The sequence below is a fragment of the Pyrus communis genome, chromosome 17 (assembly GCF_963583255.1).
Source record: "Pyrus communis chromosome 17, drPyrComm1.1, whole genome shotgun sequence".
Taxonomy (NCBI): Eukaryota; Viridiplantae; Streptophyta; class Magnoliopsida; order Rosales; family Rosaceae; genus Pyrus; species Pyrus communis.
The window spans coordinates 16,044,820-16,060,802 of record NC_084819.1 but is presented as its reverse complement, the minus strand read 5'-3'; the positions used below and the strand labels follow the sequence as shown (position 1 = coordinate 16,060,802).

At 35.6% G+C, this 15,983-nt stretch overlaps 1 pseudogene; it reads right to left on the bottom strand.

Moving 5' to 3' along the window:
• Positions 1-471: 471 nt before the first annotated feature.
• LOC137722096 (receptor-like protein 43) lies at positions 472-15,777 on the bottom strand (annotated as a pseudogene).
• Between the last annotated feature and the right edge of the window lie 206 nt (positions 15,778-15,983).

The following is a 15,983-nucleotide window of genomic DNA, read 5'->3' as shown; positions in this document are numbered from 1 at the left end:
CCCATTATTTTTAGGAAACATGAACAGCACCGCCATCTTTAATTGGGCTAAACTTCAGTGATCCAATTCCTCTAAAGTTGCACCACTTCATGTTGAATTGCTCCAGCCCATCACAGCTCACGGTCCACTCGGTGATTCGTTGTGTTTCTCCAATTTAAGACTCAAATTCCATGCTTTGTTCACAAATTAACTTTTCTACATAACTCATATAAAACAAATTATTTCAGCAATTTAACATAAAATCAGAGCTACTTTTATAGATAAAAAGAAATACAAAATATACAACCCTAACTTATCTTTTATTAGTCCTCGAGCAAAACATTGAACAAAAACAAGAAATTAACTAAAACAAAAAGCAAAAATGAAGGCTCACTTTCGCTGGCGAAACAATTACACTGAGCATATGCAACAAGCCTTTAAACCTCTAGGTGTCCCTAGTAGGAGGAGTTGTGTTTCCTGAGGGTTTACCAATTACGCTACCCCGAAATGCTTTATGTGAACATTCCAACTCCACCACCTCTTATTTATGTGAACATGCCTTCTGTGAGGACCAATTCTTTCTTCAAGCTGAGGGAATATCTTAACAAGGATTTTATACATAGTCCTGTAATACCATTTACTCCATCTCTTACACAACACAAGTGACCCAACGAACAACTGCAAAGCCAGACACAAATCCGATTTCCACACTGATAAGATCCCAGTCAATCTCATGTCTAGAATTTGGATGGTTTCCATTTGCTTGTGGTGGTGACAATCTTGCATTGTTATCCATTGTCAGCGGAGGCCCCCATAATCCTTTGTTACCCATAAATGATTCTTTTGGAAATGTTGAAATTTGAGTACCAGTTGGGATCTTGCCAACAAGTTGATTATTTGAAAGATTCAAGAATGCAAGGAAATTAAGCTTTGCCAACTGCAGTGGAATTTCCCCGCTTAGTTTGTTCTATGAGAGGTCTAACGACTCGAGTTGATGCATGTTGTCGAATGACGTTGGGATTTTGCCTATGAAAGAATTACTGGACAAGTTAAGGAAATATAGTGACTTAAACTCTCCCATTTCCTTAGGTATTGGTCCATTGAAATTGTTGCCTGAGAAATCAACCAAGGTCAAGATAGTTAGAATCTTAACCATATCCATCCTTGAACCTTTTCCGGTAATTGTTATACCATCGTGAAAAGAAAAACCAACCCCCGCTCTCCCTCCTTTACCTGGCAATTCTAGGTGTCTGACCTTGCCAAGGGAATCATCTGCATTAGCCCTCATTGCCAGCCATGTTGTCAAAGATCTTCTCGGTATTTCACCACTCAAATTGTTGTGAGCTAGGTCTATGACTTGAAGCACTAGCCAGGTGCCATTGGTTTTGGGACATGCAATGCCTCCATAAAATTTGTTGGACTACAAATGAAGAACACGCAAAAGTGGATATCTTCTTCAAAAAACAAGGAAAGGCATATTTTATCTGATTGTTTCCAAGGTTTAAAACCTCTAATGATGTGCAGTTGGCTAGAGATTTTGGAAACTTCTCCGATTTTCCCCAAGGTCTAAAGTGTGCAATTCACATGATTCTAAAAACTCAAAATTTGAAATAGTTCCGGTGAGGTTGTTTCTCCTCAAATTAAGTGCTCCCAGACTCGTTTCTGTAAACAAACATTGAGGAACCCTGCCACTCAAGGAATTATTGGACAAATCAATAACGTCAAGAACTCCATTGTATATTGATTCTGGAAACCTAGTCTTTCTGTCAACTTGATAGAAGCCAAATTCAGTGCACCAATTTGAGGAAATGAGGAGTATGAGGAATTGATACCATTGTACAAAATCAGCAAGCTATTGTACGAAAGATCAATATTGGTAAGATTTTTTAGATGATGAGGACTGTTGAAAGGGAAGGCACTGAAATTGTTTGACGACAAATAGAGCTGCTCAAGCCCCTGAAAATTAAAGATAGACAAAGGAATTGGACCTTCCAAATTATTAAAACTCAAATCAAGGGTAACTAAGTTGGACGTGGCGTTCAAAAACTCACTGAGTTGACTAGAGAAATGATTACTAAAAACCACAATTTCTTGCACCAAGGGGAAAGAAAACTGAGACGACATAATTTGACCTTCCAAATTATTATAACTCAAATCAAGGGTAACCAAGTTGGAAGAGGCATTAGAAAACTCACTGAGTTAACTAGAGAATTGATTTTGGGAAAGTACTAATTCTTGCAACAAGGGAAGAGAAAAGAGAGATGGCGGAATACTCCCTTCAAGTAGATTGTTGACCAAATGAAGATCTGCTAGATTAATAAGGTTTTCCCATTGTATAGAACTAATTGTACCGTTGAACAGGTTTGAAGACATGTCCAAATAAACCAATTGTGTTAGATTCTCCATTGATTTTGGAATTGATCTAGTGAAATTGCAGTTGAAAAGATCAATTATCTCCAAATGCTTGAGGTTTCCAATAGAGCCCGACAATAACCTTGAAAAATTTGTGGCGTGTAGAACTAAGGACTGAAGAGATCCATTGTTTGGAAATTCTGGCAAGGAGCCATGAAGTTCTTCATTAAATGAAAGGTCAATAATTTGCAGAGTAGGTACTGAAAGATCTCTTTGGGAAATGTACCTCGCAACGAACAACCGGAGAGACTCAAGGAACTTAACTTCGAAAAATTCGCAAAGAATCTTGGAAACGGAGCAGGGACGTTGTTACCATCCCAATTGAACTCCCTCAAGTTTGTAAACTTTCCAATTGCCGAGGGAATGTGAGAGCCATAGCTAAATTTGTTATCGGCTAAATTGAGGGTTTGAAGATGCTTAAGATCAAAGAGACTGCTGGAATTGTCAATCCCACTGGAGATAGATTGGTTGCTAATGCCAACACCAACAACATGTCCATTAGTACTGCAAGTAACACCAAACCAAGAATAACAGTCAGTACTTGAATTCCATAACATGAACTTGGGTGGGGGAGTAGCTTCCAACTGGGGATCATGGAATGTAAGGGTTTTCTTGAGATTGAGCAATAACAGTTGCTGGTGTTGAATACAATGGTGGTGAACTGCAGGGGTGGTATTAGCACATGTAGTAGTGATAATGGAGATATTGGAGCAAAGTTTTCATTTTTCAGACACTTAATTTGGTAAGCTTAATTAGCAGAGAAAGTAATAAAAAAACAATTGGACAACTGAGAACAACAGAATTGGACCAAGGGGAAAGAAAACATAGGCGACGGAATTGGACCTTCCAATTTATTATAACTCAAATAAGGGTAGCCAAGTTGGAAGAGGCGTTAGAAAACTCATCGAGTTGACCAGAGAATCGATTTTGGGAAAGTACTAATTCTTGCAACAAGGGAAGAAAAAAGAGAGACGGCGGAATACTACCTTCAAGTAGATTGTCGGCCAAATGAAGCTCTACTAGATTAATAACATTTTCCCATTGTATAGAAATAATTGCACCGTTGAACAGGTTTGAGGACATTTCCAAATAAACAAATTGTGTTAGATCCTCCATTGATTTTGGAATTGATCCAGTGAAATTGCAATTGAAAAGATCAATTCTCTCCAAATGCTTGAGGTTTCCAATAGAGCCCGGCAATAACCCTGAAAAATTTGTGAACCTTATAACCAAGGATTGAAAAATCCATTGTATGGAAATTACGGCAAGGAACCATGAAGTTCTTCATTACCTGAAGGGTCAATAATTTTCAGAGTAGGTACCTGAAAGGTTCCTGAAAGATCTCTTTGGGAAATATACCTTGCAACGAACAATAGGAGAGACTCAAGGAAGTCAACTTTGAAAATTTCGCAAAGAATCCTAGAAATGGAGCGAAGACATTGTTAGCATTCCGGTTGAACTCCTTCAGGTTTGAAAGGTTGGCAAAAAATCCTGGAATTAGACCCGAGATATGATTACCATCCAATTGAATCACGGATAGAGATTGCAGCTTGGCGAGGGACTGATCAGCAGGACCTGAAAGAAGAGTGTTAGACAAGCTCAACACCCTCAGGTTTGGGAGTAATAATGATACACCACTCAATCCTCTGTGCTGATATATCCACACCATCAAGATATAGCTTTGTGAGATCTGTGAAGTTGTGAAAGAGCATGTTTAAATTAGGGCTCTCAAGTGGCGTGCACCCTGATTGTAAGATTGAGAAATATCAAGGACAGCCAACCTTCTCAATTGTGAAATCTCAGCTGGAATTTTCCCCTCACAGTCATAATAGCTATATGATAAATTTAGGTACCTCAAGTTTGTAAGCTTTCCAATTGCAGATGGAATGCGAGAGCCATAGCTACTTATATTACGGAAAATTCTATTTTAATCCTTGTCTAAAATTACTTTTTGAATAAGACCTTGTCTAAAATTACAAATTAATTCTAATCCTTGGCATTTAGTTGTAATTTTTGAGTAGCAAATAGGTTGTAATAATTATTGAGTTTTTTGTTTGTAGGTTATACATTGATTTCCTATAAATAATAAAAATGTTATTTTTCATATATTTTTTTATTGTGTGTAAATTTCTCCATACTTATGTATATGCATATTACATACATATGTATGTTTAGATATTATAATTACCCATCGATACATTTGTACCAACACAATTGTGTCGATACATTCGTACCAAAAGTTATGTACTGATACAATTGTACCGAAACTTATGTGCCGATACTTTTATTCCTATGAGTAAAATAACGTACCTAAAGTTATGTACTGATACAATTGTACCGAAACTTATGTACCGATACTTTTATTCCTATGAGTAAAACATTGTACCTAAAGTTATGTACTGATATTTCCGTACCTATAAATAAAATAAGGTACCGAAAGTTATGTATAAATTATTTTTGTTTTGTTGTTGAATTTTTTAATAATAAGAATATGTTTTTTATTAAATTTTTATCTATTAATATGATTGGAGCACAAAAAAGTACATTTATTATGGATTGATAAAGAATTTCGAATGGTAACAGAAATAACAAATGTGTTATAATTACTCATAGGCTTCAGAAGTATCAGTACAAAAGTTTTGGTACGAATGTATCAGTACATAACTTTAGGCACCTTATTTTACTCATGTATAGAAGTGTCGGTATGTAATTTTCGGTACAAATGTATCAGTACATAATTTTCGATACAAATGTGTTGATACAAATGTATCGATAAGTAATTACAGTATCTAAACATACAAATGTATGTAATATGCAAATACATGAAAAAAAATGATAATACATGATAAATAACATTTTTATTATTTATGGGAAATCAATGTATAACCTACAAACAAAAAACTCAATAATTAGTACAACCTCTTTGATATTCAAAAATTACAATTAAATGCCAAGGATTAGAATTAATTTTTAATCTTAGACAAGGTTTAATTGAAAAAGTAATCTTAGACAAGGATTAAAATAGAATTTTCTATTTTTCCAATTCGGTGGCCAATGGCCGTTCCTATAAAACCGTTCTCAGTTGTCCAATTGTTTTTTATTACTTTCTCTGCTAATTAAGCTTAGCAAATTAAGTGTCTGAAAAATGAAAACTTTGCTCCAAAATTTCTTCCTCCTACTCTTGTTCAATATCTCCACCATCACTACTACCCGTGGTAATACCATCCCTGCAGTTCACAACCAATGTATTCAACACCAGCAACTGTTGTTGCTCAATCTCAAGAAAACCCTTACATTCTATGATCCCCAGTTGGAAGCTACTCCCCCACCCAAGTTCATATCATGGAATTCAAGTACCGACTGTTGTTCTTGGTTCGGTGTTACTTGCAGTACTAATGGACATGTTGTTGGTCTTGACATTAGCAACCAATCTATCTCCGGTGGGATTGACAATTCGAGCAACCTCTTTGATCTTCAACAGCTTCAAAGCCTCAATTTAGCCGATAAAATTCTATTTTAATCCTTGTCTAAGATTACTTTTTGAATAAAACCTTGTCTAAGATTAAAAATTAATTCTAATCCTTGGCATTTAATTGTAATTTTTGAATATCAAAGAGGTTGTAATAATTATTGAATTTTTTGTTTGTAGGTTATACATCAATTTCCCATAAATAATAAAAATGTTATTTATCATATATTATCATTTTTTTTTTATGTATATGCATATTACATACATTTGTACGTTTAGATACTATAATTACTTATTGATACATTTGTACCAACACATTTGTATCGATACATTCGTACCGAAAGTTATGTACTGATACATTTGTACCGAAAATTACGTACCGATACTTCTATACCTATGAGTAAAATAAAGTACGTAAAGTTATGTACTGATACATTCGTACCGAAACTTATGTACTGATACTTCCGAAACCTATGAGTAATTATAACACATTTGTTATTTCTGTTACCATTCAAAATTCTTTACCCATCCATAATAAATGTACTTTTTTGTGCTCCAATCATATTAGTAGATAAAAATTTAATAAAAAAAAAACAAATTCTTATTATTAAAAAATTCAACAACAAAACAAAAATAATTTATACATAACTTTCGGTACCTTATTTTATTCATAGGTACAAAAGTATTGGTACAGAAGTTTCGGTACGAATGTATCAGTACATAACTTTAGGTACGTTATTTTACTCATAGGTATAGAAGTATTAGTACGTAAGTTTCGGTACAATTGTATCAGTACATAACTTTTGGTACGAATGTATCAATATAATTGTGTTGGTACAAGTGTATCGCTAGGTAATTCTAGTATCTAAACATACATATGTATGCAATATGCATATACATAAGTACGGAGAAATTTACACACAATAAAAAAAATATATGATAAATAACATTTTTATTATTTATAGGAAATCAATGTATAACCTACAAAAAAAAAACTCAATAATTATCACAACCTATTTACTATTAAAAAATTACAATTAAGTGCCAAGGATTAGAATTAATTTTTAATTTTTGACAGTGTTTTATTCAAAAAGTAATCTTAGACAAGGATTAAAATAGAATTTTTCGTTGGAAAAAAGGCCTCAGGTATTGGTGGCTTGACTATGTGCTCTATAGGATTGGCATTGAAGTCTTCGGGCCATTATAAATGTATCATAAAGCAGGGGCTAGAGGAGAACGTTGTGGAATTGTGATATTTTTGGGTTGACTTGTTGACTTATAGATTTTGGAGTCTTGGTTTTTTTCTTTTCTTTTTTAAGTGATAAGTGAATATGAAAAAGATAAATACACACTTTTTATCTCCTAGGCATATGCCGTTTTATTTGAACTCATATAATAATCTTTTTGTACATCCATTTTCCTCTCTACACATATTAATTTTAATTAAACTATCAATATCTTTTTAAAATTTCCTATCATTAAATTGAATATTTTCAATAAAATCAACAAAAAAGATTAAATAAGAGTGTAGGTAAGTCCCTTGACAACCCCTAATCACAAATTTACAATAGCCTAGAGGCAATTACAAAGCAAGTGGAAATTTATCACTTGAGACGATACTAATGATATAATTGGATTTATCCATGACATTGTGGAATTGTGAGATTGCTTTTATGGGTTGATGACTCGATGTTGATTTTGAAGTCTTCATTGGTTTGTCTAAATTTATGGATTTTGATAGAGTTTAATTTTTAGATATTTTCATGTAAAATCTTGAGTGAAATTCTTCAAAATCTCAGAGGAATGTGAGATTTGTGAATGCTGAAAAATCCACTACGAAATATCTCTGATTTGAGGGAATTGGACTAATTTGTAATGTATTTTTTGCATTCACAAATTTCACCTTTCCCCTGTGATTTTGAGAGAATTCATCTAAAATATCTCGATATGTTACTAAGCTTGTTAGAAGGCCAGGTTGGCTACCCTTAAAGATGTAAGCAGTGGTATTTTTCTAAGAAATGGAGATAAAAGTCTCGATGCATTCTAATGATCCTAAAGAATTTAGGGAAAGTATGGATTTCATATAGTTAGAAAAAGTCATATAATCTTATAATTTTTATAAAAACTTGTATTTCACATTAAGTCCGGTTGAATATATATGAATATGCAGCAACGCCTATGGCCTGCACAATAATAATTGTTTCGAAGTATGGTTTTCCCACTTTTCCGCAGGTTACTCAGAATCGGCAAGATCCCCTCTTGTTCTTGCTGCTTGGGTCTCCCTTGGTTTGCTAGAATAGATGGGTCAATACCGCTCTTTGCTAGGACTAGTTAGATATGCCAATCCCTCCTTCCTACACGAGAACAGAAAAACCAATAGACCGTGAACACGGGCACGTGCGAACCGACCATGTATTTTTTAATTATTAATTTATTTATTTTACACATGTCAATTTATTATAGGTTATTTAGAGGCCTTACTAATTTTATTGGGACTGAAAATTGCACATATAAGGCACGATTGTGTTGGAGCAATATTAGAAAATATGAGAAATATAAAAGAATTCCAATAATAATAATCATAAAGAAATTCAACATTAATATAAACAACTAGAGAGAAAGTTAGAAAAACTGACAAACTTGGAGATTGAGGCTTGCATAAATGCAATGTCCTAAAAATAGAATTTCGCCCCTAGTCTTGTGCTTGTAGTTTGGTAGGCGTCCGTCTCCCAGGATTCAACAATCTATAATCCGAAGTCAAAGCACTTCAATCATCGGACTCTGACGAATTTCATATATTTCATACTCTCAAACCACGGCTCGGAATTTGACTAACCAAGAATAAAAGACCTTAGAGAAAAACTCTTCTCATAATAATCTCACGACTATACTAACATGAGTTTATATAAAACCTAAGATACTGGTTGATTAAGAGATGCAAACATACATCTATTAGATGATACCGTTTACCAAGGATTGCCTTGATCCCTTTCAAACGGTTATGCATTTTTCATTCAATATTTTGATTTAAATATTATAATTATTAATATTATAACATATAAATTCCAACAGATTGTGCAAGGGTTCTCCTTTCACCGATATGAGACTCTTTTGCCTTCACATTCTTGTATGTATAAGGCACAATTGTGCCCCGCAATCTTCATTGTCTTTATTTCTCTTGTTTCTTCGTTTATCTGTCTATAATTATGATTGAGACTGAAATTTGCAGATAGCTACAACTCCAGAAGACATGTGCATTACTTGGCCTTGAAGTCTTACGACATCTGCCTGACTAATTAACGTGCACAAATAAAAAAAGGGTGGGGAAGAGAGCGAGAAATTTCTTCCCTACAAACACCAGCACAGCCAAGTGGAAGATGAGCGTAGATGACAGTCACATTCACACTACCCCCGTGCTCTTCAGGTTCCCATTAAATGACTGTGAATGTTGATTTTCCAAGGCTGGAAGAGGTAATGGTATAGCAGACATAACATGGCATTAATTTTTTTCATATTTGAAGAAAAAACTACATGCATCCGGCAAGTACATAATCTAAAGCTTTCCATGTAGTTTAGGATAATATTGTTACGAAGCTTCTCTTCAAATCGATGGATTTTCATTTTATTGGTATTTGCATTGCATCATGCACTTGCTTAGTCCCAAAACCGGAATTTGAAAGCAGAACACAACTTTAAGCCAAACTAAGCTAGAATTTAGATTAATTTTACACATAGCTTCAACTCACTTATTCCCGGAAAGATAATAACTGCAACTCCTAAGCCAAACGTAAATCCAATTTCAACACTGATAAGATCGCTACCAATCTTGCGACAGGATTTTGAATGGCTTCCATTTGATTGTGGTGGTGGTGACAATCCCGCTTTCTTGTCGGCAGACAAAGGAGGCCCCCATAGTCCTTTGTTACCTATAAACAAGGCTTTCGGAAGTGTTGGAATCTGAGTTCAACTTGGGATCTTGCCAACAAGTTGATTATTTGAGAGATTAAAGAATTCAAGGAAAGTTTGCTAACTGCAGTGGAATTTGCCCGCTCAGCTTGTTCTGTGAGAGGTCTAATGACTTGAGTTGATGCATGTAGGCAAATGACGATGGGATTTAGCTTGTGAAAGAACTACTAGACAAATTAAGGAAATATAGTGACTTAAACTCTCCAATTTCCTCAGGTATTGGTCCACTGGTTGCATGAGAAATCAACCAAGGTCAAGATAGAATCTTAACCTTATCCATCCTTGAACCTTTTATGGTAATTGTTATAACATCCTCAAAATAAAAATCAATTCTGCCTCTTCCTATTTAACTTGAAAATTCTAGAAGTTTGATCTTGGCAAGGGAATCATCTTCATTAGCCCTCTTTGCCATTGGTTTTGGGACATGCAATGTGTCCATAAATTTTGTTGGATCGAAAAACAGGTACACACAAAGTGGATTTGTTCTTTACAAACAAGGCAAGGCATCTTTTATCTGATTGTTTCCAGGTTTTAAAACCGGCTTGAATTTGAAGTATTATTGCAGGGCCGGCCTGGACAGCAGGCCCCTCAAATACTTTTAATTGTAAGTGATAAAAATATTCCATGTAGTTTTGTGGTAAAAAACGTAGCTTCAACTCACTTTGCAAAGGTGCAGGAAATCATGAACCAAAAACAGTCAAGCTTCAACTTTAAGATGAAAGAAAAAAAGGAGAAGACTGCTGCCTTTTTCTTTTCTAGCATGCGCAATTCTAACCCCTTTGATTCGTTGCTTAGACATGAAAGGAACATCATCACTTGAGAAAATGGCAATCGTAGCGAAGAATGATATCTTATTCATTTCAGTATATTACAGATTGTTTAGGATTGAGCATTAGACCGTAGTATCTCCAAAACTCAACATCCCTTCATACAGTACTATGTAAATTGTAGACATCCTTTCATGGCTTCCGACTACAGTTGTTATTGAACTTTGGGGTTGGAATCCGAGGATTTTAAACCAGACATCATCAGTGCCTAAGTACCAATTAAAGCTAGTCCAAAATTTTGAAAGATTGATTTTTTATGTTTCAAAAGACTTGTGCGTTGTTGACTTTGAAGTCTTAGTCATTTTTTTACTTTTGCATTGATTAGCATATGTGAAATGAAAATCTCACACTTTTTTTTTGGTTGAAAACGGGGCATAAGCCCGAAAGAAAATGAAGATTATATAAGAATATCACAAGGTCACAAGACCCCATCTATATCTGCAACTAGCAACCGATCAATAGCGATATATTATTGCATCGTCACTGTAGGTAAATCCCTTGACCAAATCCTAATCACAAATTCACAAATAGCCTCCAAGTTAATACAAAGCAAGTGGAAATTTGTAACGTGAGAGATACTAATTGATATGATTGGAATTTGGATGTATTCATAACATTGTGGAATTGTGAAATTGCTTTTAAATTGACGTTGATTTTTGAAATCTTGATTTGTTTGTCTAAAGTTATGGATTTTGATGAACGAAATTCTTCAAAATTTTGGGAAAAAAAAAAGTGAGATTAGTAAATGCTTAAAATGCATTATGAAATCTCTGCAATTCGAGGGAATTGGACATAATTCTTAGCGTATATAAGCATCACAAATTGCACCTCTCTCCTTGCGATTTTGAGCAAATTCATTTAAAATATCTATACATGTTACCAAGCTCGTTGGGAAACCAGGTAGGCTACCCTTAAATATGTTGCCAATGTATCTTTGTAAAAAAAAAAAATGAAGATAAACATTTGTTGGTTTTAGAGATTTAATTAAATATGTTACAAATGTGGACCACAAATTATTTTAAATTTTTTATTTAAAATTAAACATAAACAGTACCTAACGAGAACTAAGGGTGGGCAAACGGGCTCTGGACCTGCGGGTAGGGGCAAGTATTAGAAGTTCGGAACAGGTACGGGGTAGGTCTATATTATTTTACCTACAAAACGGGACGGAGCTGGTCCAAGTAAACATAGGGGAGGGTGGATCCAGTTTTCTGAAGACACAGGCCCCCGGCCCGAACCATATCCAATAACCACATACGCTTAAATTACACACACACACACACTCGAATTGAAAGTCTGAAACTCTTTCTCCTCAGTCCTCCCTCTCGATCTTTCTCTCCCATAGTCCTACCTCTCGATCTCTCTCTCCTAGAGTCCTCCCTGACTCTTATCCCTCTCGATTATCAATCTCTGTCTATCGAACTCGACTTATCCCTCTCGATTATCAGTCTCTGTCTATCGAACTCTAAGGGACGGACGACGGAGTCAGTCTCTCTCTATCGAACTCGAGGGGACAAACAACGAAGTCGAACAACTGGAAACGACAAATCAGTCATCTCCTCTGTCCGACTCAGATTTGCATGGAAGCCAAGCTCTGCTGACGGTCTTTTTCAGTTTCAAGGTATTATGTTGTAGGGATTTAGGATTGAAAATTAAATTAGGATTTAGGGATTTTGTGGGGTTCTTGAATCTTGACTTTTAATCTGTTCCAATTTCAAATATTTTGTTTAATTGAATTTGAATATTCTGTTGGGTATTTTTAATTAGATTATGTAAACTGGATTTGAATGTTTCATGCAAATTAGATCAGTGGAGGGTTTCATGCAAATTGTTAGGTTATGAATCATGTACATAACCTGCTCAATGGGCATGCCGCATATCGATCTGGAATTTTTGAATGGCTTTACCAAGAAAATACCTAAGAGTTTGAGTTAATTTCAAGTCTCGATGTGCTTGACTTGCATGGGAACATGCTCAATGGGCATATCGATCTGGAATTTTTTAAGCTATCTGAGATCACTGATGTTGATTTGAGTGGCCATATGTTTGTTAGTTCTAGTTCCAGTTCACAACAGCAGAAGTTTCTACCCCGCCTTTCTGAGACTATTAAATACTTCAATCTTAGCCACAACCAGCGCACTGGGTCACTGGTAAGCGGTGGTGATGCTACAAATGTTTGAAAACCTTAAATAAAAAAATAAAAAAATAAAAAAAAAAACACCCGTGGACCGGGCCCAAACCGGTCCATTTCGAACTGGTCGGGTTGAGTCCTGTTCATGTATTAGAATTTGCTGTACTTGGCCCTTTTCTTTTAAACCGGGTCCAGTCCGATCCCTTCAAATTTGGGCCTGGTCCGGCCCGATTCGTGTCCAGCCCTAACGAAAATTGTTCTCACGATATATGATGAACGACTAAAATGTGAATATCTCCTCATACGTCCCATTAAATGACTATTGGCCAGCGAACTGTTAAAAAGGCGTTACGTTTTGGTGGCTTGACTACGTGCTCTCTGGGGTTGCCATTAAATTCTTTGAGCCATTAATGTAGCGTAAGGTTGGGAGTAGATGAGATAAGTCATGCTGTGGAATTGCGATATTGCTTGGTTTACTTATAAATTTTGAAGTCTTAGTCTTTTTCTTTTTTCTCTTTTTCTTTTTGCATTGATTGGCGAATGCGAAAATGAAAATCGCACACATTTTTTATTCTCTTAGACATATGCCTCTTTATTTTAGATCATTAAATTAAAATTCTTGTAAAATCAACAAAGACAATTAAATAAGAGTCTAGAGAGAGAAAAAAAAAGTGTGTATAATTTATTATGTTCAGTTATATAATTTTATCAGTAGTGATCTATTATTGCATCGTGAGTGTAGGTAAGTCCCTTGACCAAACCCTAATCACAAAAATTTGGAAATAACCGCTAAGTTAATACAATGCAAGTCGAAATTTGTAATGTGAGATGAGAGATACTAAGTGATATGATTGGATTTATTCATAACATTGTGGAATTGTGAGATTGCTTCTACGGATTGACGTTGATTTTTGAAGTCTTGATTGGATTGTCTAAAGTTATGGATTTTGATGAGTGAAATTCTTCAAAATTTTGAGAGGAAATGTGAGATTTGTAAATGCTTAAACTGCACTATAAAATCTCACTAATTCAAAGGAATTGGACATAATTCATAGTTTATTTTACGCATCACAAATTTTACATCTCTCCCTACGATTTTGAGCAAATTCATTTAAAATATCTGTACACATTACTAAGCTTGTTAGGAACCAGTTAGGCTACCCTTAAATATGTTACCAAAGGTATTTTTGTAAAAAATGGAGAAAAAAAATCTTCATTTGTTCTTATGATCCTGTTTGGGCCCAAAATATTATTGTTGGGCCGAGCAGCAAGATGTACTCGCCCCAAGGTGATGGTAAATACTATGGGCCGAATAATAACTCCCGGGTAAGCTGGCAGGATCGGCCAAATCCTATCCCAAGTAGTCCGGATGAATAGAAAAGGTCGAAGAAATCCTAGTACGACCAGGATTCTCGACCGGCAAGGAATGGAGTCCCGAAAAGAAGGAAAATTCAGAATCCCAGTGGGAGTAGGTTTGTTCGAGTTAGAATCGAAATGGGACAAGGACTCCCAATCCAAATCGGAATTGGTTTCAAGGAATGGGGTACTATAAATACAAGAAGTCATGCAACAGAAAAGCCTCCTTAAAAATCAGCATACAATTGCCCTGCGCAAAACCTCTCAAACACCTTGAGATTTTTCCTTTTCTTTTCCTGCCGACACACCTTCAGTTTGGATAAACAGCACTGTGGAAGCACCCGGCGAGCATCTTCAGTTTGGATAAACAGCACTGCTGCCGCAGAATCAGCCGACCAAGAAGCACCTTCAGTTTGGATAAACAGCACTGCGTCGAGGTCGACCGGTTATCTATCTAAGTCTCGGTCGAGAAGGGTTTTCGAACCTTTTTTGGCAGAGGTCACCTTACTAGCCTTCTCGGCATAGTCAGGTGTTACGAATTGCATTACTCGGCGTACTGGACGCCGAACGATTTTATGATTGGATACTCGCAAGTGAGTTTCAGGGTTCGGCATTCCGACGGCCGAACTACGTTCACCATCAAGACATACATCACGTTTGAGTACCTGTGCCCATATAGTTTGGTCTCGATTCAACGTGCTTATACTCTTACGAATATAATCACAGTGACCGAATCGGGCTTGGACGACTTGTGAACTCCGCAGAATTAGCAGCCTTGTCTTCAGGCTGTAGAACTCAGAGAGCGAGAGTGTTCCTTCCTCGGTCACAATCGCAAGATAGAGAAGTCAACAACGCGCTCAAAGCTACATCAACAAATTTTACTCCTCGGCCAAGCTCGGCCGACGAGTTGGCACGCCCCGCATTCGACCGAAGGACGTAGTTAGCTTATTAGTTACTCGGTCTGCGCGCCACATAGGTTTTGTAATTTTTAGGGTCAACAGATCCTAACGAATTTAGCCAAAATGTAGATTTCATATAGTAAGAAAAAATCTATATAATTATGTTTTTAATATAAAATAAATAAACTTGTATTTCACTTTAAATTCGGTTGAATATGATTATGGGGCAACGCCTATGGTCCACACAGTAATAAATGTTTTAAGTACGGTTTTCCTGGCTATCACAAGTTAATCAGAATCGGCAAGTTCCTGTTTTTCACAAGTCTCCCTTGGTTTGCTAGAATAGATGGGGCATTATCTTTGCTAGGACTAGTTAGATGCGCCAATCCTGCCTACCCCCACAAGAACAAAAAAAATCAACAGACCACGAACACTGGTACGATGAAAAAAGCTGAAAAAACCTTTCTTAATCTTAACAGTTTTCTTTTAAAATTTGTAATGTCTTTATAACTTTCTCTTATAAGAATTGTCATCTGATTTTAATACAACATCTATATGGCATTTAATACGTGTTCATTCTAAATATTCTCATAAAAATTATTGGTTTATTTTAAGCTATGCTTCTTGGAACTCGATTTTAATTTCACTCTACTCTCTGTAACTCAAAAGTCGTTACTTCATTCCTTGAAACTGAAACTTCGTTCCACTGTGCTCTTTGGAACTCGATTTTGATCCCATTTTCCCCTTGAAACTTGAAAGTCGTCTCTATAAAACTCAAAATTCGCTCTACATTACCTTAGATCTGTTTGTTTCTTATGTGGGTTTGATTTGAGTGCGCCAAGCTAATCAATTTCTTTTTATTTTTTTCATCTCTTCAATTTCTTTTAAACTTAATATTCATGGATTGTGCAATGTTAATGCATAATAGAGATTTATAAACAGAT